A 27,344-nucleotide genomic window follows, 5' to 3' on the forward strand; every position below is an offset into this window, starting at 1 on the left:
CCACCACCACATCCCGCAGTCACCACCACATCCCGCAGTCACCACCACATCCCGCAGTCGCCACCACATCCCGCAGTCGCCACCACATCCCGCAGTCACCACCACATCCCGCAGTCACCTGCTCTCGCACTCATGCAGTATAATGTACGTTCAGGTGTATATTAGTCCAGGGATAATCTACAGCTGGTTTCCCTTATGTCTGGAGCAGGAGACGGGACTCGCTGTATGCGCAGCAGAAGGCGGAGCGGGCTCTCATGAGGGAGCACTTCCGAGAGAAATATCATCTGTCCAGGGTAAGTGTAGGCGGGGGCCCTGGCGAGGGCCACAGGGGACATTGGTCACATCCTCACCTGTTGTGTCTCCTCCGGCAGAACAACCGTGACCAGGAGCAGATGAAGGCAACTGGAGGAAATGTCCGCCTCTCCAGGGAACTGCGAACCATAGTGCGTCAGGAGCCGGCGGACTCAGAGGACTTCTCCATTACTGATCTCCTGGCTGACCTGAAGAAAAGTGCCCAAAGTGCAGTGGGGCCACTCCAGCCAGGGGCCCGCTGCCTTGTCATGTGACCCTGCCTACTACACTACAGGGGCAATAATGCATAGCAGAGGAGGGCAGATAGGGACCACATGGTACCCGAGGGGCAGTGGAGGCCTATGTGGTGGAGAGCTCATCCTGCTCCTCCTGGTTCCTGTAGACTGTAAGCTCCTGTGGTCAGGGCTCATGTATATAGAAGCTCCGGCAGTGCTCATCCTGCTCCTCCTGGTTCCTTTAGACTGTAAGCTCCTGTGGCTCCTCAGGGCTCATGTATATAGAGAGGAGCTCTGGCAGTGCTCATCCTGCTCCTCCTGGTTCCTGTAGACTGTAAGCTCCTGTGGCTCCTCAGGGCTCATGTATATAGAGAGGAGCTCCGGCAGTGCTCATCCTGCTCCTCCTGGTTCCTGTAGACTGTAAGCTCCTGTGGTCAGGGCTCATGTATATAGAGAGGAGCTCCGGCAGTGCTCATCCTGCTCCTCCTGGTTCCTGTAGACTGTAAGCTCCTGTGGTCAGGGCTCATGTATATAGAGAGGAGCTCCGGCAGTGCTCATCCTGCTCCTCCTGGTTCCTGTAGACTGTAAGCTCCTGTGGTCAGGGCTCATGTATATAGAGAGGAGCTCCGGCAGTGCTCATCCTGCTCCTCCTGGTTCCTGTAGACTGTAAGCTCCTGTGGTCAGGGCTCATGTATATAGAGAGGAGCTCCGGCAGTGCTCATCCTGCTCCTCCTGGTTCCTGTAGACTGTAAGCTCCTGTGGCTCCTCAGGGCTCATGTATATAGAGAGGAGCTCCGGCAGTGCTCATCCTGCTCCTCCTGGTTCCTGTAGACTGTAAGCTCCTGTGGTCAGGGCTCATGTATATAGAGAGGAGCTCCGGCAGTGCTCATCCTGCTCCTCCTGGTTCCTGTAGACTGTAAGCTCCTGTGGTCAGGGCTCATGTATATAGAGAGGAGCTCCGGCAGTGCTCATCCTGCTCCTCCTGGTTCCTGTAGACTGTAAGCTCCTGTGACTCCTCAGGGCTCATGTATATAGAGAGGAGCTCCGGCAGTGCTCATCCTGCTCCTCCTGGTTCCTGTAGACTGTAAGCTCCTGTGGCTCCTCAGGGCTCATGTATATAGAGAGGAGCTCCGGCAGTGCTCATCCTGCTCCTCCTGGTTCCTGTAGACTGTAAGCTCCTGTGGCTCCTCAGGGCTCATGTATATAGAGAGGAGCTCCGGCAGTGCTCATCCTGCTCCTCCTGGTTCCTGTAGACTGTAAGCTCCTGTGGTCAGGGCTCATGTATATAGAGAGGAGCTCCGGCAGTGCTCATCCTGCTCCTCCTGGTTCCTGTAGACTGTAAGCTCCTGTGGTCAGGGCTCATGTATATAGAAGCTCCGCAGTGCTCATCCTGCTCCTCCTGGTTCCTGTAGACTGTAAGCTCCTGTGGTCAGGGCTCATGTATATAGAGAGGAGCTCCGGCAGTGCTCATCCTGCTCCTCCTGGTTCCTGTAGACTGTAAGCTCCTGTGGTCAGGGCTCATGTATATAGAGAGGAGCTCCGGCAGTGCTCATCCTGCTCCTCCTGGTTCCTGTAGACTGTAAGCTCCTGTGGTCAGGGCTCATGTATATAGAGAGGAGCTCCGGCAGTGCTCATCCTGCTCCTCCTGGTTCCTGTAGACTGTAAGCTCCTGTGGTCAGGGCTCATGTATATAGAAGCTCCGGCAGTGCTCATCCTGCTCCTCCTGGTTCCTGTAGACTGTAAGCTCCTGTGGTCAGGGCTCATGTATATAGAGAGGAGCTCCGGCAGTGCTCATCCTGCTCCTCCTGGTTCCTGTAGACTGTAAGCTCCTGTGGCTCCTCAGGGCTCATGTATATAGAGAGGAGCTCCGGCAGTGCTCATCCTGCTCCTCCTGGTTCCTGTAGACTGTAAGCTCCTGTGGTCAGGGCTCATGTATATAGAGAGGAGCTCCGGCAGTGCTCATCCTGCTCCTCCTGGTTCCTGTAGACTGTAAGCTCCTGTGGTCAGGGCTCATGTATATAGAGAGGAGCTCCGGCAGTGCTCATCCTGCTCCTCCTGGTTCCTGTAGACTGTAAGCTCCTGTGGTCAGGGCTCATGTATATAGAGAGGAGCTCCGGCAGTGCTCATCCTGCTCCTCCTGGTTCCTTTAGACTGTAAGCTCCTGTGGCTCCTCAGGGCTCATGTATATAGAGAGGAGCTCCGGCAGTGCTCATCCTGCTCCTCCTGGTTCCTGTAGACTGTAAGCTCCTGTGGCTCCTCAGGGCTCATGTATATAGAGAGGAGCTCCGGCAGTGCTCATCCTGCTCCTCCTGGTTCCTGTAGACTGTAAGCTCCTGTGGTCAGGGCTCATGTATATAGAGAGGAGCTCCGGCAGTGCTCATCCTGCTCCTCCTGGTTCCTGTAGACTGTAAGCTCCTGTGGTCAGGGCTCATGTATATAGAAGCTCCGGCAGTGCTCATCCTGCTCCTCCTGGTTCCTGTAGACTGTAAGCTCCTGTGGTCAGGGCTCATGTATATAGAGGAGCTCCGGCAGTGCTCATCCTGCTCCTCCTGGTTCCTGTAGACTGTAAGCTCCTGTGGTCAGGGCTCATGTATATAGAGAGGAGCTCCGGCAGTGCTCATCCTGCTCCTCCTGGTTCCTGTAGACTGTAAGCTCCTGTGGTCAGGGCTCATGTATATAGAGAGGAGCTCCGGCAGTGCTCATCCTGCTCCTCCTGGTTCCTGTAGACTGTAAGCTCCTGTGGTCAGGGCTCATGTATATAGAAGCTCCGGCAGTGCTCATCCTGCTCCTCCTGGTTCCTGTAGACTGTAAGCTCCTGTGGTCAGGGCTCATGTATATAGAGAGGAGCTCCGGCAGTGCTCATCCTGCTCCTCCTGGTTCCTGTAGACTGTAAGCTCCTGTGGCTCCTCAGGGCTCATGTATATAGAGAGGAGCTCCGGCAGTGCTCATCCTGCTCCTCCTGGTTCCTGTAGACTGTAAGCTCCTGTGGTCAGGGCTCATGTATATAGAGAGGAGCTCCGGCAGTGCTCATCCTGCTCCTCCTGGTTCCTGTAGACTGTAAGCTCCTGTGGTCAGGGCTCATGTATATAGAGAGGAGCTCCGGCAGTGCTCATCCTGCTCCTCCTGGTTCCTGTAGACTGTAAGCTCCTGTGGTCAGGGCTCATGTATATAGAGAGGAGCTCCGGCAGTGCTCATCCTGCTCCTCCTGGTTCCTTTAGACTGTAAGCTCCTGTGGCTCCTCAGGGCTCATGTATATAGAGAGGAGCTCCGGCAGTGCTCATCCTGCTCCTCCTGGTTCCTGTAGACTGTAAGCTCCTGTGGCTCCTCAGGGCTCATGTATATAGAGAGGAGCTCCGGCAGTGCTCATCCTGCTCCTCCTGGTTCCTGTAGACTGTAAGCTCCTGTGGTCAGGGCTCATGTATATAGAGAGGAGCTCCGGCAGTGCTCATCCTGCTCCTCCTGGTTCCTGTAGACTGTAAGCTCCTGTGGTCAGGGCTCATGTATATAGAAGCTCCGGCAGTGCTCATCCTGCTCCTCCTGGTTCCTGTAGACTGTAAGCTCCTGTGGTCAGGGCTCATGTATATAGAGAGGAGCTCCGGCAGTGCTCATCCTGCTCCTCCTGGTTCCTGTAGACTGTAAGCTCCTGTGGTCAGGGCTCATGTATATAGAGAGGAGCTCCGGCAGTGCTCATCCTGCTCCTCCTGGTTCCTGTAGACTGTAAGCTCCTGTGGCTCCTCAGGGCTCATGTATATAGAGAGGAGCTCCGGCAGTGCTCATCCTGCTCCTCCTGGTTTCCTGTAGACTGTAAGCTCCTGTGGTCAGGGCTCATGTATATAGAGAGGAGCTCCGGCAGTGCTCATCCTGCTCCTCCTGGTTCCTGTAGACTGTAAGCTCCTGTGGTCAGGGCTCATGTATATAGAGAGGAGCTCCGGCAGTGCTCATCCTGCTCCTCCTGGTTCCTTTAGACTGTAAGCTCCTGTGGCTCCTCAGGGCTCATGTATATAGAGAGGAGCTCCGGCAGTGCTCATCCTGCTCCTCCTGGTTCCTGTAGACTGTAAGCTCCTGTGGCTCCTCAGGGCTCATGTATATAGAGAGGAGCTCCGGCAGTGCTCATCCTGCTCCTCCTGGTTCCTGTAGACTGTAAGCTCCTGTGGTCAGGGCTCATGTATATAGAGAGGAGCTCCGGCAGTGCTCATCCTGCTCCTCCTGGTTCCTGTAGACTGTAAGCTCCTGTGGCTCCTCAGGGCTCATGTATATAGAGAGGAGCTCCGGCAGTGCTCATCCTGCTCCTCCTGGTTCCTGTAGACTGTAAGCTCCTGTGGTCAGGGCTCATGTATATAGAGAGAGCTCCGGCAGTGCTCATCCTGCTCCTCCTGGTTCCTGTAGACTGTAAGCTCCTGTGGCTCCTCAGGGCTCATGTATATAGAGAGGAGCTCCGGCAGTGCTCATCCTGCTCCTCCTGGTTCCTGTAGACTGTAAGCTCCTGTGGTCAGGGCTCATGTATATAGAGAGGAGCTCCGGCAGTGCTCATCCTGCTCCTCCTGGTTCCTGTAGACTGTAAGCTCCTGTGGTCAGGGCTCATGTATATAGAGAGGAGCTCCGGCAGTGCTCATCCTGCTCCTCCTGGTTCCTGTAGACTGTAAGCTCCTGTGGCTCCTCAGGGCTCATGTATATAGAGAGGAGCTCCGGCAGTGCTCATCCTGCTCCTCCTGGTTCCTGTAGACTGTAAGCTCCTGTGGCTCCTCAGGGCTCATGTATATAGAGAGGAGCTCCGGCAGTGCTCATCCTGCTCCTCCTGGTTCCTGTAGACTGTAAGCTCCTGTGGTCAGGGCTCATGTATATAGAAGCTCCGGCAGTGCTCATCCTGCTCCTCCTGGTTCCTGTAGACTGTAAGCTCCTGTGGTCAGGGCTCATGTATATAGAGAGGAGCTCCGGCAGTGCTCATCCTGCTCCTCCTGGTTCCTGTAGACTGTAAGCTCCTGTGGCTCCTCAGGGCTCATGTATATAGAGAGGAGCTCCGGCAGTGCTCATCCTGCTCCTCCTGGTTCCTGTAGACTGTAAGCTCCTGTGGTCAGGGCTCATGTATATAGAGAGGAGCTCCGGCAGTGCTCATCCTGCTCCTCCTGGTTCCTGTAGACTGTAAGCTCCTGTGGTCAGGGCTCATGTATATAGAGAGGAGCTCCGGCAGTGCTCATCCTGCTCCTCCTGGTTCCTGTAGACTGTAAGCTCCTGTGGTCAGGGCTCATGTATATAGAGAGGAGCTCCGGCAGTGCTCATCCTGCTCCTCCTGGTTCCTTTAGACTGTAAGCTCCTGTGGCTCCTCAGGGCTCATGTATATAGAGAGGAGCTCCGGCAGTGCTCATCCTGCTCCTCCTGGTTCCTGTAGACTGTAAGCTCCTGTGGCTCCTCAGGGCTCATGTATATAGAGAGGAGCTCCGGCAGTGCTCATCCTGCTCCTCCTGGTTCCTGTAGACTGTAAGCTCCTGTGGTCAGGGCTCATGTATATAGAGAGGAGCTCCGGCAGTGCTCATCCTGCTCCTCCTGGTTCCTGTAGACTGTAAGCTCCTGTGGTCAGGGCTCATGTATATAGAAGCTCCGGCAGTGCTCATCCTGCTCCTCCTGGTTCCTGTAGACTGTAAGCTCCTGTGGTCAGGGCTCATGTATATAGAGAGGAGCTCCGGCAGTGCTCATCCTGCTCCTCCTGGTTCCTGTAGACTGTAAGCTCCTGTGGTCAGGGCTCATGTATATAGAGAGGAGCTCCGGCAGTGCTCATCCTGCTCCTCCTGGTTCCTGTAGACTGTAAGCTCCTGTGGCTCCTCAGGGCTCATGTATATAGAGAGGAGCTCCGGCAGTGCTCATCCTGCTCCTCCTGGTTCCTGTAGACTGTAAGCTCCTGTGGTCAGGGCTCATGTATATAGAGAGGAGCTCCGGCAGTGCTCATCCTGCTCCTCCTGGTTCCTGTAGACTGTAAGCTCCTGTGGTCAGGGCTCATGTATATAGAGAGGAGCTCCGGCAGTGCTCATCCTGCTCCTCCTGGTTCCTTTAGACTGTAAGCTCCTGTGGCTCCTCAGGGCTCATGTATATAGAGAGGAGCTCCGGCAGTGCTCATCCTGCTCCTCCTGGTTCCTGTAGACTGTAAGCTCCTGTGGCTCCTCAGGGCTCATGTATATAGAGAGGAGCTCCGGCAGTGCTCATCCTGCTCCTCCTGGTTCCTGTAGACTGTAAGCTCCTGTGGTCAGGGCTCATGTATATAGAGAGGAGCTCCGGCAGTGCTCATCCTGCTCCTCCTGGTTCCTGTAGACTGTAAGCTCCTGTGGCTCCTCAGGGCTCATGTATATAGAGAGGAGCTCCGGCAGTGCTCATCCTGCTCCTCCTGGTTCCTGTAGACTGTAAGCTCCTGTGGTCAGGGCTCATGTATATAGAGAGGAGCTCCGGCAGTGCTCATCCTGCTCCTCCTGGTTCCTGTAGACTGTAAGCTCCTGTGGCTCCTCAGGGCTCATGTATATAGAGAGGAGCTCCGGCAGTGCTCATCCTGCTCCTCCTGGTTCCTGTAGACTGTAAGCTCCTGTGGTCAGGGCTCATGTATATAGAGAGGAGCTCCGGCAGTGCTCATCCTGCTCCTCCTGGTTCCTGTAGACTGTAAGCTCCTGTGGTCAGGGCTCATGTATATAGAGAGGAGCTCCGGCAGTGCTCATCCTGCTCCTCCTGGTTCCTGTAGACTGTAAGCTCCTGTGGCTCCTCAGGGCTCATGTATATAGAGAGGAGCTCCGGCAGTGCTCATCCTGCTCCTCCTGGTTCCTGTAGACTGTAAGCTCCTGTGGCTCCTCAGGGCTTCTATCTGCTGTATATAAACTCTTTATCTGATATGTGTTTGTGTTTCATCTTGCAGTGAAAGAGAAAGGACTGATGGAAAGGATGATGGTGGTAGTAGTGATGGGTGTAGAGGATGATGGTGGTAGTAGTGATGGGTGTAGAGGATGATGGTGGTAGTAGTGATGGGTGTAGAGGATGATGGTGGTAGTAGTGATGGGTGTAGAGAGATGATGGTGGTAGTAGTGATGGGTGTAGAGAGATGATGGTGGTAGTAGTGATGGGTGTATAGAGGATGATGGTGGTAGTAGTGATGGGTGTAGAGGATGATGGTGGTAGTAGTGATGGGTGTAGAGAGGATGATGGTGGTAGTAGTGATGGGTGTAGAGAGGATGATGGTGGTAGTAGTGATGGGTGTAGAGGATGATGGTGGTGGTAGTAGTGATGGGTGTATAGAGGATGATGGTGGTAGTAGTGATGGGTGTAGAGGATGATGGTGGTAGTAGTGATGGGTGTAGAGGATGATGGTGGTAGTAGTGATGGGTGTAGAGGATGATGGTGGTGGTAGTAGTGATGGGTGTAGAGGATGATAGTGGTGGTAGTAGTGATGGGTGTAGAGAGGATGATGGTGGTAGTAGTGATGGGTGTAGAGGATGATGGTGGTGGTAGTAGTGATGGGTGTAGGGGATGATAGTGGTAGTAGTGATGGGTGTAGGGGGTGATGGTGGTAGTAGTGATGGGTGTAGAGAGATGATGGTGGTAGTAGTGATGGGTGTAGAGGATGATGGTGGTAGTAGTGATGGGTGTAGAGAGGATGATGGTGGTAGTAGTGATGGGTGTAGAGGATGATGGTGGTAGTAGTGATGGGTGTAGAGAGGATGATGGTGGTAGTAGTGATGGGTGAAGAGGATGATGGTGGTGGTAGTAGTGATGGGTGTAGAGAGGATGATGGTGGTAGTAGTGATGGGTGTGGAGGATGATGGTGGTAGTAGTGATGGGTGTAGAGGATGATGGTGGTAGTAGTGATGGGTGTAGAGGATGATGGTGGTAGTAGTGATGGGTGTAGAGAGGATGATGGTGGTAGTAGTGATGGGTGTAGAGGATGATGGTGGTAGTAGTGATGGGTGTAGGGGGTGATGGTGGTAGTAGTGATGGGTGTAGGGGATGATAGTGGTAGTAGTGATGGGTGTAGGGGGTGATGGTGGTGGTAGTGATGGGTGTAGAGAGATGATGGTGGTAGTAGTGATGGGTGTAGAGGGGATGATGGTGGTAGTAGTGATGGGTGTAGAGGATGATGGTGGTAGTAGTGATGGGTGTAGAGAGGATGATGGTGGTAGTAGTGATGGGTGTAGAGAGGATGATGGTGGTAGTAGTGATGGGTGTATAGAGGATGATGGTGGTAGTAGTGATGGGTGTAGAGAGATGATGGTGGTAGTAGTGATGGGTGTAGAGGATGATGGTGGTAGTAGTGATGGGTGTAGAGAGGATGATGGTGGTAGTAGTGATGGGTGTAGAGGATGATGGTGGTAGTAGTGATGGGTGTAGAGAGATGATGGTGGTAGTAGTGATGAGTGTAGAGGGGATGATGGTGGTAGTAGTGATGGGTGTAGAGGATGATGGTGGTAGTAGTGATGGGTGTAGAGAGGATGATGGTGGTAGTAGTAGTGATGGGTGTAGGGGATGGTGGTGGTAGTAGTGATGGGTGTAGAGAGGATGATGGTGGTAGTAGTGATGGGTGTATAGAGGATGATGGTGGTAGTAGTGATGGGTGTAGAGAGGATGATGGTGGTAGTAGTGATGGGTGTAGAGGATGATGGTGGTAGTAGTGATGGGTGTAGAGGATGATGGTGGTAGTAGTGATGGGTGTAGAGAGGATGATGGTGGTAGTAGTGATGGGTGTAGAGGATGATGGTGGTGGTAGTAGTGATGGGTGTAGAGGATGATGGTGGTAGTAGTGATGGGTGTAGAGAGATGATGGTGGTAGTAGTGATGGGTGTAGGGGATGATGGTGGTGGTAGTAGTGATGGGTGTAGAGGATGATGGTGGTAGTAGTGATGGGTGTATAGAGGATGATGGTGGTAGTAGTGATGGGTGTAGGGGATGATAGTGGTAGTAGTGATGGGTGTAGGGGGTGATGGTGGTAGTAGTGATGGGTGTAGAGGATGATGGTGGTGGTAGTAGTGATGGGTGTAGAGGATGATGGTGGTAGTAGTGATGGGTGTAGAGAGGATGATGGTGGTAGTAGTGATGGGTGTAGAGAGGATGATGGTGGTAGTAGTGATGGGTGTAGAGAGGATGATGGTGGTAGTAGTGATGGGTGTAGAGAGGATGATGGTGGTAGTAGTGATGGGTGTAGAGGATGATGGTGGTGGTAGTAGTGATGGGTGTAGAGAGATGATGGTGGTAGTAGTAGTAGTGATGGGTGTAGAGGATGATGGTGGTAGTAGTGATGGGTGTAGAGGATGATGGTGGTAGTAGTGATGGGTGTAGAGGATGATGATGGTGGTAGTAGTGATGGGTGTAGAGGATGATGGTGGTGGTAGTAGTGATGGGTGTAGAGAGGATGATGGTGGTAGTAGTGATGGGTGTAGGGGATGATAGTGGTAGTAGTGATGGGTGTAGGGGATGATAGTGGTAGTAGTGATGGGTGTAGAGGATGATGGTGGTGGTAGTGATGGGTGTAGAGGATGATGGTGGTAGTAGTGATGGGTGTAGAGGATGATGGTGGTAGTAGTGATGGGTGTAGGGGATGATAGTGGTAGTAGTGATGGGTGTAGAGGATGATGGTGGTGGTAGTGATGGGTGTAGAGGATGATGGTGGTAGTAGTGATGGGTGTAGAGGATGATGGTGGTAGTAGTGATGGGTGTAGAGAGGATGATGGTGGTAGTAGTGATGGGTGTAGAGAGGATGATGGTGGTAGTAGTGATGGGTGTAGAGAGATGATGGTGGTAGTAGTGATGGGTGTAGGGGATGATAGTGGTAGTAGTGATGGGTGTAGAGGATGATGGTGGTAGTAGTGATGGGTGTAGAGAGGATGATGGTGGTAGTAGTGATGGGTGTAGGGGATGATAGTGGTAGTAGTGATGGGTGTAGAGGATGATGGTGGTAGTAGTGATGGGTGTAGAGGATGATGGTGGTGGTAGTAGTGATGGGTGTAGAGAGATGATGGTGGTAGTAGTAGTAGTGATGGGTGTAGAGGATGATGGTGGTAGTAGTGATGGGTGTAGAGGATGATGGTGGTAGTAGTGATGGGTGTAGAGAGGATGATGGTGGTAGTAGTGATGGGTGTAGGGGATGATGGTGGTAGTAGTGATGGGTGTAGGGGATGATAGTGGTAGTAGTGATGGGTGTAGAGGATGATGGTGGTAGTAGTGATGGGTGTAGAGGATGATGGTGGTGGTAGTAGTGATGGGTGTAGAGAGATGATGGTGGTAGTAGTAGTGATGGGTGTAGAGGATGATGGTGGTAGTAGTGATGGGTGTAGAGGATGATGGTGGTAGTAGTGATGGGTGTAGAGGATGATGGTGGTGGTAGTAGTGATGGGTGTAGAGAGGATGATGGTGGTAGTAGTGATGGGTGTAGGGGATGATAGTGGTAGTAGTGATGGGTGTAGAGGATGATGGTGGTAGTAGTGATGGGTGTAGAGGATGATGGTGGTGGTAGTAGTGATGGGTGTAGAGAGATGATGGTGGTAGTAGTAGTAGTGATGGGTGTAGAGGATGATGGTGGTAGTAGTGATGGGTGTAGAGGATGATGGTGGTAGTAGTGATGGGTGTAGAGAGGATGATGGTGGTAGTAGTGATGGGTGTAGGGGATGATGGTGGTAGTAGTGATGGGTGTAGAGGATGATGGTGGTAGTAGTGATGGGTGTAGAGGATGATGGTGGTAGTAGTGATGGGTGTAGAGAGGATGATGGTGGTAGTAGTGATGGGTGTAGAGGATGATGGTGGTAGTAGTGATGGGTGTAGAGGATGATGGTGGTAGTAGTGATGGGTGTAGAGGATGATGGTGGTAGTAGTGATGGGTGTAGAGGATGATGGTGGTAGTAGTGATGGGTGTAGAGGATGATGGTGGTAGTAGTGATGGGTGTAGAGGATGATGGTGGTAGTAGTGATGGGTGTAGAGGATGATGATGGTGGTAGTAGTGATGGGTGTAGAGGATGATGATGGTGGTAGTAGTGATGGGTGTAGAGGATGATGATGGTAGTAGTGATGGGTGTATAGGATGATGGTGGTAGTAGTGATGGGTGTAGGGGATGATGGTGGTAGTAGTGATGGGTGTAGAGGATGATGGTGGTAGTAGTGATGGGTGTAGAGGATGATGGTGGTAGTAGTGATGGGTGTAGAGAGGATGATGGTGGTAGTAGTGATGGGTGTAGAGGATGATGGTGGTAGTAGTGATGGGTGTAGAGGATGATGGTGGTAGTAGTGATGGGTGTAGAGGATGATGGTGGTAGTAGTGATGGGTGTAGAGGATGATGGTGGTAGTAGTGATGGGTGTAGAGGATGATGGTGGTAGTAGTGATGGGTGTAGAGGATGATGGTGGTGGTAGTAGTGATGGGTGTAGAGGATGATGGTGGTAGTAGTGATGGGTGTAGAGAGGATGATGGTGGTAGTAGTGATGGGTGTAGAGGATGATGGTGGTGGTAGTAGTGATGGGTGTATAGAGGATGATGGTGGTAGTAGTGATGGGTGTAGAGGATGATGGTGGTAGTAGTGATGGGTGTAGAGGATGATGGTGGTGGTAGTAGTGATGGGTGTAGAGGATGATGGTGGTAGTAGTGATGGGTGTAGAGAGGATGATGGTGGTAGTAGTGATGGGTGTAGAGGATGATGGTGGTGGTAGTAGTGATGGGTGTAGAGGATGATGGTGGTAGTAGTGATGGGTGTAGAGAGGATGATGGTGGTAGTAGTGATGGGTGTAGAGGATGATGGTGGTAGTAGTGATGGGTGTAGAGAGGATGATGGTGGTAGTAGTGATGGGTGAAGAGGATGATGGTGGTGGTAGTAGTGATGGGTGTAGAGAGGATGATGGTGGTAGTAGTGATGGGTGTAGAGGATGATGGTGGTGGTAGTAGTGATGGGTGTATAGAGGATGATGGTGGTAGTAGTGATGGGTGTAGAGGATGATGGTGGTAGTAGTGATGGGTGTAGAGGATGATGGTGGTGGTAGTAGTGATGGGTGTAGAGGATGATGGTGGTAGTAGTGATGGGTGTAGAGAGGATGATGGTGGTAGTAGTGATGGGTGTAGAGGATGATGGTGGTGGTAGTAGTGATGGGTGTAGAGGATGATGGTGGTAGTAGTGATGGGTGTAGAGAGGATGATGGTGGTAGTAGTGATGGGTGTAGAGGATGATGGTGGTAGTAGTGATGGGTGTAGAGAGGATGATGGTGGTAGTAGTGATGGGTGAAGAGGATGATGGTGGTGGTAGTAGTGATGGGTGTAGAGAGGATGATGGTGGTAGTAGTGATGGGTGTGGAGGATGATGGTGGTAGTAGTGATGGGTGTAGAGGATGATGGTGGTAGTAGTGATGGGTGTAGAGGATGATGGTGGTAGTAGTGATGGGTGTAGAGAGGATGATGGTGGTAGTAGTGATGGGTGTAGAGGATGATGGTGGTAGTAGTGATGGGTGTAGGGGGTGATGGTGGTAGTAGTGATGGGTGTAGGGGATGATAGTGGTAGTAGTGATGGGTGTAGAGGATGATGGTGGTAGTAGTGATGGGTGTAGAGAGATGATGGTGGTAGTAGTGATGGGTGTAGAGGATGATGGTGGTGGTAGTGATGGGTGTAGAGAGATGATGGTGGTAGTAGTGATGGGTGTAGAGGGGATGATGGTGGTAGTAGTGATGGGTGTAGAGGATGATGGTGGTAGTAGTGATGGGTGTAGAGAGATGATGGTGGTAGTAGTGATGAGTGTAGAGGGGATGATGGTGGTAGTAGTGATGGGTGTAGAGAGGATGATGGTGGTAGTAGTGATGGGTGTAGGGGATGATAGTGGTAGTAGTGATGGGTGTAGAGGATGATGGTGGTAGTAGTGATGGGTGTAGAGGATGATGGTGGTAGTAGTGATGGGTGTAGAGAGGATGATGGTGGTAGTAGTGATGGGTGTAGAGGATGATGGTGGTAGTAGTGATGGGTGTAGAGAGATGATGGTGGTAGTAGTGATGAGTGTAGAGGGGATGATGGTGGTAGTAGTGATGGGTGTAGAGGATGATGGTGGTAGTAGTGATGGGTGTAGAGAGGATGATGGTGGTAGTAGTAGTGATGGGTGTAGGGGATGGTGGTGGTAGTAGTGATGGGTGTAGAGAGGATGATGGTGGTAGTAGTGATGGGTGTATAGAGGATGATGGTGGTAGTAGTGATGGGTGTAGAGGATGATGGTGGTAGTAGTGATGGGTGTAGAGGATGATGGTGGTAGTAGTGATGGGTGTAGAGAGGATGATGGTGGTAGTAGTGATGGGTGTAGAGGATGATGGTGGTGGTAGTAGTGATGGGTGTAGAGGATGATGGTGGTAGTAGTGATGGGTGTAGAGAGATGATGGTGGTAGTAGTGATGGGTGTAGGGGATGATGGTGGTGGTAGTAGTGATGGGTGTAGAGGATGATGGTGGTAGTAGTGATGGGTGTATAGAGGATGATGGTGGTAGTAGTGATGGGTGTAGGGGATGATAGTGGTAGTAGTGATGGGTGTAGGGGGTGATGGTGGTAGTAGTGATGGGTGTAGAGGATGATGGTGGTGGTAGTAGTGATGGGTGTAGAGGATGATGGTGGTAGTAGTGATGGGTGTAGAGAGGATGATGGTGGTAGTAGTGATGGGTGTAGAGAGGATGATGGTGGTAGTAGTGATGGGTGTAGAGGATGATGATGGTGGTAGTAGTGATGGGTGTAGAGGATGATGGTGGTGGTAGTAGTGATGGGTGTAGAGAGGATGATGGTGGTAGTAGTGATGGGTGTAGGGGATGATAGTGGTAGTAGTGATGGGTGTAGGGGATGATAGTGGTAGTAGTGATGGGTGTAGAGGATGATGGTGGTGGTAGTGATGGGTGTAGAGGATGATGGTGGTAGTAGTGATGGGTGTAGAGGATGATGGTGGTAGTAGTGATGGGTGTAGAGGATGATGGTGGTAGTAGTGATGGGTGTAGAGGATGATGGGTGTAGAGGATGATGGTGGTAGTAGTGATGGGTGTAGAGGATGATGGTGGTAGTAGTGATGGGTGTAGAGAGGATGATGGTGGTAGTAGTGATGGGTGTAGAGAGATGATGGTGGTAGTAGTGATGGGTGTAGGGGATGATAGTGGTAGTAGTGATGGGTGTAGAGGATGATGGTGGTAGTAGTGATGGGTGTAGAGAGGATGATGGTGGTAGTAGTGATGGGTGTAGGGGATGATAGTGGTAGTAGTGATGGGTGTAGAGGATGATGGTGGTAGTAGTGATGGGTGTAGAGGATGATGGTGGTGGTAGTAGTGATGGGTGTAGAGAGATGATGGTGGTAGTAGTAGTAGTGATGGGTGTAGAGGATGATGGTGGTAGTAGTGATGGGTGTAGAGGATGATGGTGGTAGTAGTGATGGGTGTAGAGAGGATGATGGTGGTAGTAGTGATGGGTGTAGGGGATGATGGTGGTAGTAGTGATGGGTGTAGGGGATGATAGGTGGTAGTAGTGATGGGTGTAGAGGATGATGGTGGTAGTAGTGATGGGTGTAGAGGATGATGGTGGTAGTAGTGATGGGTGTAGAGAGATGATGGTGGTAGTAGTAGTGATGGGTGTAGAGGATGATGGTGGTAGTAGTGATGGGTGTAGAGGATGATGGTGGTAGTAGTGATGGGTGTAGAGGATGATGGTGGTGGTAGTAGTGATGGGTGTAGAGAGGATGATGGTGGTAGTAGTGATGGGTGTAGGGGATGATAGTGGTAGTAGTGGTGGTAGTAGTGATGGGTGTAGAGGATGATGGTGGTAGTAGTGATGGGTGTAGAGGATGATGGTGGTGGTAGTAGTGATGGGTGTAGAGAGATGATGGTGGTAGTAGTAGTAGTGATGGGTGTAGAGGATGATGGTGGTAGTAGTGATGGGTGTAGAGGATGATGGTGGTAGTAGTGATGGGTGTAGAGAGGATGATGGTGGTAGTAGTGATGGGTGTAGGGGATGATGGTGGTAGTAGTGATGGGTGTAGAGGATGATGGTGGTAGTAGTGATGGGTGTAGAGGATGATGGTGGTAGTAGTGATGGGTGTAGAGAGGATGATGGTGGTAGTAGTGATGGGTGTAGAGGATGATGGTGGTAGTAGTGATCGGTGTAGAGAGATGATGGTGGTAGTAGTGATGGGTGTAGGGGATGATGATGGTGGTAGTAGTGATGGGTGTAGAGAGGATGATGGTGGTAGTAGTAATAGGTGTAGAGGATGATGGTGGTAGTAGTGATATGTGTAGAGGATGATGGTGGTAGTAGTGATGGGTGTAGAGAGGATGATGGTGGTAGTAGTGATGGGTGTAGAGGATGATGGTGGTAGTAGTGATGGGTGTAGAGGATGATGGTGGTAGTAGTGATGGGTGTAGAGGATGATGGTGGTAGTAGTGATGGGTGTAGAGGATGATGGTGGTAGTAGTGATGGGTGTAGAGGATGATGGTGGTAGTAGTGATGGGTGTAGAGGATGATGATGGTGGTAGTAGTGATGGGTGTATAGAGGATGATGGTGGTAGTAGTGATGGGTGTAGAGGATGATGGTGGTAGTAGTGATGGGTGTAGAGGATGATGGTGGTAGTAGTGATGGGTGTAGAGGATGATGGTGGTAGTAGTGATGGGTGTAGAGGATGATGGTGGTAGTAGTGATGGGTGTAGAGGATGATGATGGTGGTAGTAGTGATGGGTGTAGAGGATGATGATGGTAGTAGTGATGGGTGTAGAGGATGATGGTGGTGGTAGTAGTGATGGGTGTAGAGGATGATGGTGGTAGTAGTGATGGGTGTAGAGAGATGATGGTGGTAGTAGTGATGGGTGTAGAGAGATGATGGTGGTAGTAGTGATGGGTGTATAGAGGATGATGGTGGTAGTAGTGATGGGTGTAGAGGATGATGATGGTGGTAGTAGTGATGGGTGTAGAGGATGATGATGGTGGTAGTAGTGATGGGTGTAGAGGATGATGATGGTAGTAGTGATGGGTGTATAGGATGATGGTGGTAGTAGTGATGGGTGTAGAGGATGATGGTGGTAGTAGTGATGGGTGTAGAGGATGATGGTGGTAGTAGTAGTGATGGGTGTAGAGGATGATGGTGGTAGTAGTGATGGGTGTAGAGGATGATGATGGTGGTAGTAGTGATGGGTGTAGAGGATGATGGTGGTAGTAGTGATGGGTGTAGAGGATGATGGTGGTAGTAGTGATGGGTGTAGAGGATGATGGTGGTAGTAGTGATGGGTGTATAGAGGATGATGGTGGTAGTAGTGATGGGTGTAGAGGATGATGGTGGTAGTAGTGATGGGTGTAGAGGATGATGGTGGTAGTAGTGATGGGTGTAGAGGATGATGGTGGTAGTAGTGATGGGTGTAGAGGATGATGGTGGTAGTAGTGATGGGTGTAGAGGATGATGGTGGTGGTAGTAGTGATGGGTGTAGAGAGATGATGGTGGTAGTAGTGATGGGTGTATAGAGGATGATGGTGGTAGTAGTGATGGGTGTAGAGGATGATGGTGGTAGTAGTAGTGATGGGTGTATAGAGGATGATGGTGGTAGTAGTGATGGGTGTAGAGAGGATGATGGTGGTAGTAGTGATGGGTGTAGAGGATGATGGTGGTAGTAGTGATAGGTGTAGGGGATGATGGTGGTAGTAGTGATGGGTGTAGAGGATGATGATGGTGGTGGTAGTAGTGATGGGTGTAGAGGATGATGGTGGTAGTAGTGATGGGTGTAGGGGATGATAGTGGTAGTAGTGATGAGTGTAGAGGATGATGGTGGTGGTAGTGATGGGTGTATAGAGGATGATGGTGGTAGTAGTGATGAGTGTAGAGGATGATGGTGGTAGTAGTGATAGGTGTAGGGGATGATGGTGGTAGTAGTGATGGGTGTAGCGGATGATGGTGGTAGTAGTGATGGGTGTAGAGAGATGATGGTGGTAGTAGTGATGGGTGTAGAGGATGATGGTGGTAGTAGTGATAGGTGTAGGGGATGATGGTGGTAGTAGTGATGGGTGTAGCGGATGATGGTGGTAGTAGTGATGGGTGTAGAGGATGATGGTGGTAGTAGTGATAGGTGTAGAGGATGATGGTGGTAGTAGTGATAGGTGTAGGGATATGGTGGTAGTAGTGATGGGTGTAGAGGATGATGGTGGTATAGTAGTGATGGGTGTAGAGGATGATGGTGGTAGTAGTGATGGGTGTAGAGGATGATGGTGGTAGTAGTGATGGGTGTAGAGAGGATGATGGTGGTAGTAGTGATGGGTGTAGAGAGGATGATGGTGGTAGTAGTGATGGGTGTAGAGGATGATGGTGGTAGTAGTGATGGGTGTAGGGGATGATGGTGGTAGTAGTGATGGGTGTAGAGAGGATGATGGTGGTAGTAGTGATGGGTGTAGAGAGGATGATGGTGGTAGTAGTGATGGATGTAGAGGATGATGATGGTGGTAGTAGTGATGGGTGTAGAGGATGATGATGGTGGTAGTAGTGATGGGTGTATAGAGGATGATGATGGTAGTAGTAGTGATGGGTGTAGAGGATGATGATGGTGGTAGTAGTGATGGGTGTAGAGGATGATGATGGTGGTAGTAGTGATGGGTGTATAGAGGATGATGATGGTAGTAGTAGTGATGGGTGTATAGAGGATGATGGTAGTAGTGATGGGTGTAGAGGATGATGATGGTAGTAGTGATGGGTGTATAGAGGATGATGATGGTAGTAGTAGTGATGGGTGTAGAGGATGATGATGGTGGTAGTAGTGATGGGTGTATAGAGGATGATGGTAGTAGTGATGGGTGTAGAGGATGATGGTGGTAGTAGTGATGGGTGTAGAGGATGATGATGGTGGTGGTAGTAGTGATGGGTGTATAGAGGATGATGGTGGTAGTAGTGATGGGTGTAGGGGATGATAGTGGTAGTAGTGATGAGTGTAGAGGATGATGGTGGTGGTAGTAGTGATGGGTGTATAGAGGATGATGGTGGTAGTAGTGATGGGTGTAGGGGATGATAGTGGTAGTAGTGATGGGTGTAGGGGATGATGGTGGTGGTAGTAGTGATGGGTGTAGAGGATGATGGTGGTAGTAGTGATGGGTGTAGAGAGGATGATGGTGGTAGTAGTGATGGGTGTAGAGGATGATGGTGGTAGTAGTGATGGGTGTATAGAGGATGATGGTGGTAGTAGTGATGGGTGTAGAGAGGATGATGGTGGTAGTAGTGATGGGTGTAGGGGATGATGGTGGTAGTAGTGATGGGTGTAGAGGATGGTGGTGGTAGTAGTGATGGGTGTAGGGGATGATGGTGGTAGTAGTGATGGGTGTAGAGGATGATGGTGGTAGTAGTGATGGGTGTAGAGGATGATGGTGGTAGTAGTGATGGGTGTAGAGGATGATGGTGGTAGTAGTGATGGGTGTAGAGGATGATGGTGGTAGTAGTGATGGGTGTATAGAGGATGATGGTGGTAGTAGTGATGGGTGTATAGAGGATGATGGTGGTAGTAGTGATGGGTGTATAGAGGGGGGCGGGGTTATTACACAGTACAGAGGTCATTATACTATAAAAAGCGAGAGGATGACGTCAGAGGGCGCCGCCGGCGCAATCGGGGGTCACGTGACAGACGTCAGATCACGGGACCTGCATGTGACCGGCATTCTGCGGCTCTTCCGGGTTGTGTCTTGTACAGAGCGGAGACATGGCGGCCCCGTACAACGAGCTGGACAACCCCTTCCAGGTACCGAGAACCGGACGGCTCCCTGCAGAGAGGAGTGTGGAGCCCCGTACAGGACCCGGAGCCCCCCGGAAAGCCTGTTACCGGGGCGCCCAATCACTCTCTTTGGATCCCCCCTCTCCTCTCCTCCTCCTGTAGATGGATCACCCCTCTCCTCTCCTTCTCCTGTAGATGGATCACCCCTCTCCTCCTCCTCCTCCCCTCCTCCTCCTGTAGATGGATCACCCCTCTCCTCTCCTCCTCCTCCTGTAGATGGATCACCCCTCTCCTCTCCTCCTCCTGTAGATGGATCCCCCCTCTCCTCTCCTCCTCCTGTAGGTGGATCACCCCTCCTCCTCTCCTCCTCCTGTAGATGGATCACCCCTCTCCTCTCCTCCTCCTGTAGGTGGATCACCCCTCTCCTCTCCTCCTCCTCCTGTAGATGGATCACCCTCTCCTCTCCTCCTCCTGTAGGTGGATCACCCCTCTCCTCTCCTCCTCCTCCTGTAGATGGATCACCCCTCTCCTCTCCTCCTCCTGTAGATGGATCACCCCTCTCCTCTCCTCCTCCTGTAGGTGGATCACCCCTCTCCTCTCCTCCTCCTCCTGTAGATGGATCACCCCTCTCCTCCTCCTGTAGATGGATCCCCCCTCTCCTCTCCTCCTCCTGTAGATGGATCCCCCCTCTCCTCTCCTCCTCCTGTAGATGGATCCCCCCTCTCCTCTCCTCCTCCTGTAGATGGATCCCCCCTCCCTCCTCCTGTAGATAGATCCCCTCTCCTCTCCTCCTCCTGTAGATAGATCCCCTCTCCTCTCCTCCTGTAGATGGATCCCCCCTCTCCTCTCCTCCTCCTGTAGATGGATCACCCCTCTCCTCCTCCTGTAGATGGATCCCCCCTCTCCTCTCCTCCTCCTGTAGATGGATCACCCCTCTCCTCCTCCTGTAGATAGATCCCCTCTCCTCTCCTCCTCCTGTAGATAGATCCCCTCTCCTCTCCTCCTGTAGATGGATCCCCCCTCTCCTCTCCTCCTGTAGATGGATCCCCCCTCTCCTCTCCTCCTGTAGATGGATCCCCCTCTCCTCTCCTCCTGTAGATGGATCCCCCCTCTCCTCTCCTCCTCCTGTAGATTGATCCCTCTCCTCTCCTCCTCCTGTAGATGGATCACCCCTCTCCTCTCCTCCTCCTGTAGATGGATCACCCCTCTCCTCTCCTCCTCCTGTAGATGGATCCCCTCTCTCCTCCTCCTGTAGATGGATCACCCTCTCTCCTCCTCCTGTAGATGGATCCCCTCTCTCCTCCTCCTGTAGATGGATCACCCCTCTCCTCTCCTCCTCCTGTAGATGGATCCCCCTCTCCTCCTCCTCCTCCTCCTGTAGATAGATCCCCTCTCCTCCTCCTCCTCCTGTAGATGGATCACCCCTCTCCTCCTCCTGTAGATAGATCCCCTCTCCTCTCCTCCTCCTGTAGATAGATCCCCTCTCCTCTCCTCCTGTAGATGGATCCCCCCTCTCCTCTCCTCCTCCTGTAGATGGATCACCCCTCTCCTCTCCTCCTCCTGTAGATGGATCACCCCTCTCCTCTCCTCCTCCTGTAGATGGATCACCCCTCTCCTCTCCTCCTCCTGTAGATGGATCACCCCTCTCCTCTCCTCCTCCTGTAGATGGATCACCCTCTCCTCTCCTCCTCCTGTAGATGGATCACCCCTCTCCTCTCCTCCTCCTGTAGATGGATCACCCCTCTCCTCCTCCTCCTGTAGATGGATCACCCCTCTCCTCCTCCTCCTGTAGATGGATCACCCCTCTCCTCCTCCTCCTGTAGATGGATCACCCCTCTCCTCCTCCTCCTGTAGATGGATCACCCCTCTCCTCCTCCTCCTGTAGATGGATCACCCCTCTCCTCCTCCTCCTGTAGATGGATCACCCCTCCTCCTCCTCCTGTAGATGGATCACCCCTCTCCTCCTCCTCCTGTAGATGGATCACCCCTCTCCTCCTCCTCCTCCTGTAGATGGATCACCCCTCTCCTCCTCCTCCTCCTGTAGATGGATCACCCCTCTCCTCCTCCTCCTCCTGTAGATGGATCACCCCTCCCTCCTCCTCCTCCTGTAGATGGATCACCCCTCTCCTCCTCCTCCTCCTGTAGATGGATCACCCCTCTCCTCCTCCTCCTCCTGTAGATGGATCACCCCTCTCCTCCTCCTCCTGTAGATGGATCACCCCTCTCCTCCTCCTTCTGTAGATGGATCACCCTCTCCTCCTCCTCCTGTAGATGGATCACCCCTCTCCTCCTCCTCCTCCTGTAGATGGATCACCCCTCTCCTCTCCTCCTCCTGTAGATGGATCCCTCTCCTCTCCTCCTCCTGTAGAGATCCCTCCTCTCCTCCTCCTCCTCCTGTAGATGGATCACCCCTGTCCTCTCCTCCTGTAGATGGATCCCCCCTCTCCTCTCCTCCTCCTGTAGATGGATCCCTCTCCTCTCCTCCTCCTGTAGATGGATCACCCCTGTCCTCTCCTCCTGTAGATGGATCACCCCTCTCCTCCTCCTCCTCCTGTAGATGGATCACCCCTATCCTCTCCTCCTCCTGTAGATGGATCACCCCTCTCCTCCTCCTCCTGTAGATGGATCACCCCTCTCCTCTCCTCCTCCTCCTGTAGATGGATCACCCCTCTCCTCCTCCTGTAGATGGATCACCCTCTCCTCTCCTCCTCCTGTAGATGGATCACCCCTCTCCTCCTCCTGTAGATGGAGCACCCCTATCCTCTCCTCCTGTAGGTGGATCACCCCTCCTCTCCTCCTCCTGTAGATGGATCACCCCTATCTCCTCCTCCTCCTGTAGATGGATCACTCTTCTCCTCTCCTCCTCCTGTAGATGGATCACTCCTCTCCTCCTCCTCCTCCTCCTCCTGTAGATGGATCACCCCTCTTCTCTCCTCCTCCTGTAGATGGATCACCCCTCTCCTCTCCTCCTCCTGTAGATGGATCACCCCTCTCCTCTCCTCCTCCTCCTGTAGGTGGATCACCCTCTCTCCTCCTCCTGTAGATGGATCACCCCTCTCCTCCTCCTCCTGTAGATGGATCACCCCTCTCCTCTCCTGTAGATGGATCACCCCTCTCCTCCTCCTCCTCCTGTAGATGGATCACCCCTCTCCTCTCCTCCTGTAGATGGACCACCCCTCTCCTCTCCTGTAGATGGATCACCCCTCTCCTCTCCGCCTCCTGTAGATAGATCCCCTCTCCTCTCCTCCTGTAGATGGATCACCCCTATCCTCTCCTCTCCTCCTCCTCCTGTAGATGGATCACCCCTCTCCTCTCCTCCTGTAGATGGATCACTCCTCTCCTCCTCCTCCTGTAGATGGATCACTCCTCTCCTCCTCCTCCTCCTCCTGTAGATGGATCACCCCTCTCCTCTCCTCCTCCTGTAGATGGATCACCCCTCTCCTCTCCTCTCCTCCTCCTGTAGATGGATCACCCCTCTCCTCTTCTCCTCCTGTAGATGGATCACCCCTCTTCTCCTCCTGTAGATGGATCACCCCTCTCCTCTCCTCCTCCTGTAGATGGATCCCCCCTCTCCTCCTCCTCCTCCTGTAGATGGATCACCCCTCTCCTCTCCTCCTCCTGTAGATGGATCACCCTCTCCTCTCCTCCTCCTCCTGTAGATGGATCACCCCTCTCCTCTCCTCCTCCTCCTGTAGATGGATCACCCCTCTCCTCTCCTCCTCCTCCTGTAGATGGATCACCCCTCTCCTCTCCTCCTCCTGTAGATGGATCACCCCTCTCCTCTCCTCCTCCTCCTGTAGATGGATCACCCCTCTCCTCCTCCTCCTGTAGGTGGATCACCCCTCTCCTCTCGTCCTCCTGTAGATGGATCCCCCCTCTCCTCCTCCTCCTCCTGTAGATGGATCACCCCTCTCCTCTCCTCCTCCTGTAGATGGATCACCCCTCTCCTCTCCTCCTCCTCCTGTAGATGGATCACCCCTCTCCTCTCCTCCTCCTCCTGTAGATGGATCACCCCTCTCCTCTCCTCCTCCTCCTGTAGATGGATCACCCCTCTCCTCTCCTCCTCCTCCTGTAGATGGATCACCCCTCTCCTCTCCTCCTCCTGTAGATGGATCACCCCTCTCCTCTCCTCCTCCTCCTGTAGATGGATCACCCCTCTCCTCTCCTCCTCCTCCTCCTGTAGGTGGATCACCCCTCTCCTCCTCCTCCTGTAGATGGATCCCCCCTCTCCTCCTCCTGTAGATGGATCACCCCTCTCCTCTCCTCCTCCTGTAGATGGATCACCCCTCCTCTCCTCCTCCTGTAGATGGATCCCCCCTCTCCTCCTCCTCCTCCTGTAGATGGATCACCCTCTCCTCTCCTCCTCCTGTAGATGGATCACCCCTCTCCTCTCCTCCTCCTCCTGTAGATGGATCACCCCTCTCCTCTTCTCCTCCTCCTGTAGATGGATCACCCCTATCCTCTCCTCTCCTCCTCCTGTAGATGGATCACCCCTCTCCTCCTCCTCCTGTAGATGGATCCCCCCTCTCCTCTCCTCCTCCTGTAGATGGATCACCCCTCTCCTCTTCTCCTCCTCCTGTAGATGGATCACCCCTCTCCTCTTCTCCTCCTCCTGTAGATGGATCACCCCTCTCCTCTTCTCCTCCTCCTGTAGATGGATCACCCCTCTCCTCTCCTCCTCCTGTAGATGGATCACCCCTCTCCTCCTCCTCCTCCTCCTGTAGATGGATCACCCCTCTCCTCCTCCTCCTCCTCCTGTAGATGGATCACCCCTCTCCTCCTCCTCCTCCTCCTGTAGATGGATCACCCCTCTCCTCTCCTCCTCCTGTAGATGGATCACCCCTCTCCTCCTCCTCCTCCTCCTGTAGATGGATCACCCCTCTCCTCCTCCTCCTCCTGTAGATGGATCACCCCTCTCCTCTTCTCCTCCTCCTGTAGATGGATCACCCCTCTCCTCCTCCTCCTCCTGTAGATGGATCACCCCTCTCCTCTTCTCCTCCTCCTGTAGATGGATCACCCCTCTCCTCCTCCTCCTCCTCCTGTAGATGGATCACCCCTCTCCTCCTCCTCCTGTAGATGGATCACCCCTCTCCTCTCCTCCTCCTGTAGATGGATCCCCCCTCTCCTCTCCTCCTGAGCTGGTTTCTCCATAGTGTTTCATACTACTTCTTCCTCTTCTCAGGACCCTGCAGTGATGGAGCATCGGCCCACCACCCAGTACGCCACCTTAGATGTCTACAATCCATTTGATAACCTCGGGGTGAGGGAGTTTTATGTTTCCTTGTCTTTGTGTGTTTCTTCGTGCGTCTTTTGGTCTCGGTTGTGTATTATATAATTATAATGTACGGCTTTGTGATTGATCTATTGCTTTTCCAGTACCTCCGCCTTATCATGAAGCCGTCAGTCCAGCCTGCCGCCCCTCTCCTGCCTGCGCTACGCTGCAGCCGACTGTCACCCAGGGGCCAAAAAGCAAGAGTCCCACCGAACCCAAGACTATACGGCTCCTACGGTACAAAGGTAGCACCGTCTAATGGTTACCAGTAATTGTCCACGGAGGGTCCACATATAGAGGACATCACCTCATATACCTATATACCTGTATAATAATAGCCTGCCATGGCTTCCCAGGATATATATAGGAGACACTACCTCATATACCTATATACCTGTATAATAATAGCCCTGCCATGGCTTCCCCAGGAGATATATATGTAGGAGACACTACCTCATATACCTATATACCTGTATAATAAGCGGGGGCGGGGGGGGGGGGACCCGAGGAGATGCGTCTCCCATGTACGGTGGCGGCTCCAGACCTTCTTCTTATTGTGCTTCTTTTTTCTTTGTGTGAAGGAATCTACAGCTGCAGCAACGGCGATCTGTTACGACGTCAGGAGGAGCTGAACCGCAAGGCAGAAGAACTGGACCGAGAGAACGGGAGCTGCAGAACGCTGCGCTGAGCGGAAGCGCATGTATGAGCCCAGGGCGGGGGCCCGACTGTGCACCCCATTACTGTCAGCACTTCCTATAAGGAGTGCAATAGTCTGCACACATCCTCTGTAGTGTCATATACTGTATACAGGGGCAGCATGGTGGTATATAATGTGTGATAGTCTGCACACATCCTCTGTAGTGTCATATACTGTATACAGGGGTAGCATGGTGGTATATAAGGTGTGATAGTCTGCATACATCCTCTGTAGTGTCATATACTGTATACAGGGTCAGCATGGTGGTATATAAGGTGTGATAGTCTGCACACCTTCTCTGTAGTGTCATATACTGTATACAGGGGTAGCATGGTGATATATAAGGTGTGATAGTCTGCACACACATCCTCTGTAGTGTCATACTGTATACAGAGGCAGTATGGTGGTATATAAGGTGTGATAGTCTGCACACATCCTCTGTAGTGTCATATACTGTATACAGGGGCAGTATGGTGGTATATAAGGTGTGATAGTCTGCACACATCCTCTGTAGTGTCATATACTGTATACAGGGGTAGCATGGTGGTATATAAGGTGCGATAGTCTGCATACATCCTCTGTAGTGTCATATACTGTATACAGGGTCAGCATGGTGGTATATAAGGTGTGATAGTCTGCACACCTTCTCTGTAGTGTCATATACTGTATACAGGGGTAGCATGGTGATATATAAGGTGTGATAGTCTGCACACACATCTCTGTAGTGTCATACTGTATACAGAGGCAGTATGGTGGTATATAAGGTGTGATAGTCTGCACACATCCTCTGTAGTGTCATATACTGTATACAGGGGCAGTATGGTGGTATATAAGGTGCGATAGTCTGCACACATCCTCTGTAGTGTCATACTGTATACAGAGGCAGCATGGTGGTATATAAGGTGTGATAGTCTGCACACACATCCTCTGTAGTGTCATATACTGTATACAGAGGCAGCATGGTGATATATAAGGTGTGATAGTCTGCATATATATCTTCTGTAGTGCCATATACTGTATACAGGGCAGTATGGTGGTATATAAGGTGTGATAGTCTGCACACATCCTCTGTAGTGTCATATACTGTATACAGAGGCAGTATGGTGGTATATAAGGTGTGATAGTCTGCATATATATCTTCTGTAGTGTCATATACTGTTTACAGGGGCAGCATGGTGGTATATAAGGTGTGATAGTCTGCACACATCCTCTAGTGTCATATACTGTATACAGGGGCAGCATGGTGGTATATAAGGTGTGATAGTCTGCAGACACATCCTCTGTAGTGTCATATACTGTATACAGGAGCAGTATGGTGGTATATAAGGTGTGATAGTCTGCACACATCCTCTGTAGTGTCATATACTGTATACAGGGGCAGCATGGTGGTATATAAGGTGTGATAGTCTGCACACATCCTCTGTAGTGTCATATACTGTATACAGAGGTAGCATGGTGGTATATAAGGTGTGATAGTCTGCACACACATCCTCTGTAGTGTCATATACTGTATACAGAGGTAGCATGGTGGTATATAAGGTGTGATAGTCTGCACACACATCCTCTGTAGTGTCATATACTGTATACAGGGGCAGCATGGTGGTATATAAGGTGTGATAGTCTGCACACATCCTCTGTAGTGTCATATACTGTATACAGGGGCAGCATGGTGGTATATAAGGTGTGATAGTCTGCATATATCCTCTGTAGTGTCATATACTGTATACAGGGGCAGTATGGTGGTATATAAGGTGCGATAGTCTGCTTTAAATATCCTCTGTAGTGTCATATACTGTATACAGGGGCAGCATGGTGGTATATAAGGTGCGATAGTCTGCACACATCCTCTGTAGTGTCATATACTGTATACAGGGGCAGCATGGTGGTATATAAGGTGTGATGGTCTGCACACATCCTCTGTAGTGTCATATACTGTATACAGAGGTAGCATGGTGGTATATAAGGTGTGATAGTCTGCACACACATCCTCTGTAGTGTCATATACTGTATACAGGGGCAGTATGGTGGTATATAAGGTGTGATAGTCTGCATAAATATCCTCTGTAGTGTCATATACTGTATACAGGGGCAGCATGGTGGTATATAAGGTGTGATAGTCTGCATAAATATCCTCTGTAGTGTCATATACTGTATACAGGGGCAGCATGGTG

The 27,344-nt window shown here is 51.7% G+C and overlaps 1 pseudogene; it reads left to right on the plus strand.

Annotated features, from left to right (window-relative positions):
* The first annotated feature begins 208 nt into the window (after positions 1–208).
* LOC138774672 (secretory carrier-associated membrane protein 3-like) overlaps positions 209–27,344 on the plus strand; it is a 41,126-nt pseudogene continuing 13,990 nt past the window's right edge.

Source organism: Dendropsophus ebraccatus, unplaced genomic scaffold, assembly GCF_027789765.1.
Source record: "Dendropsophus ebraccatus isolate aDenEbr1 unplaced genomic scaffold, aDenEbr1.pat pat_scaffold_1012_ctg1, whole genome shotgun sequence".
NCBI lineage: Eukaryota > Metazoa > Chordata > Amphibia > Anura > Hylidae > Dendropsophus > Dendropsophus ebraccatus.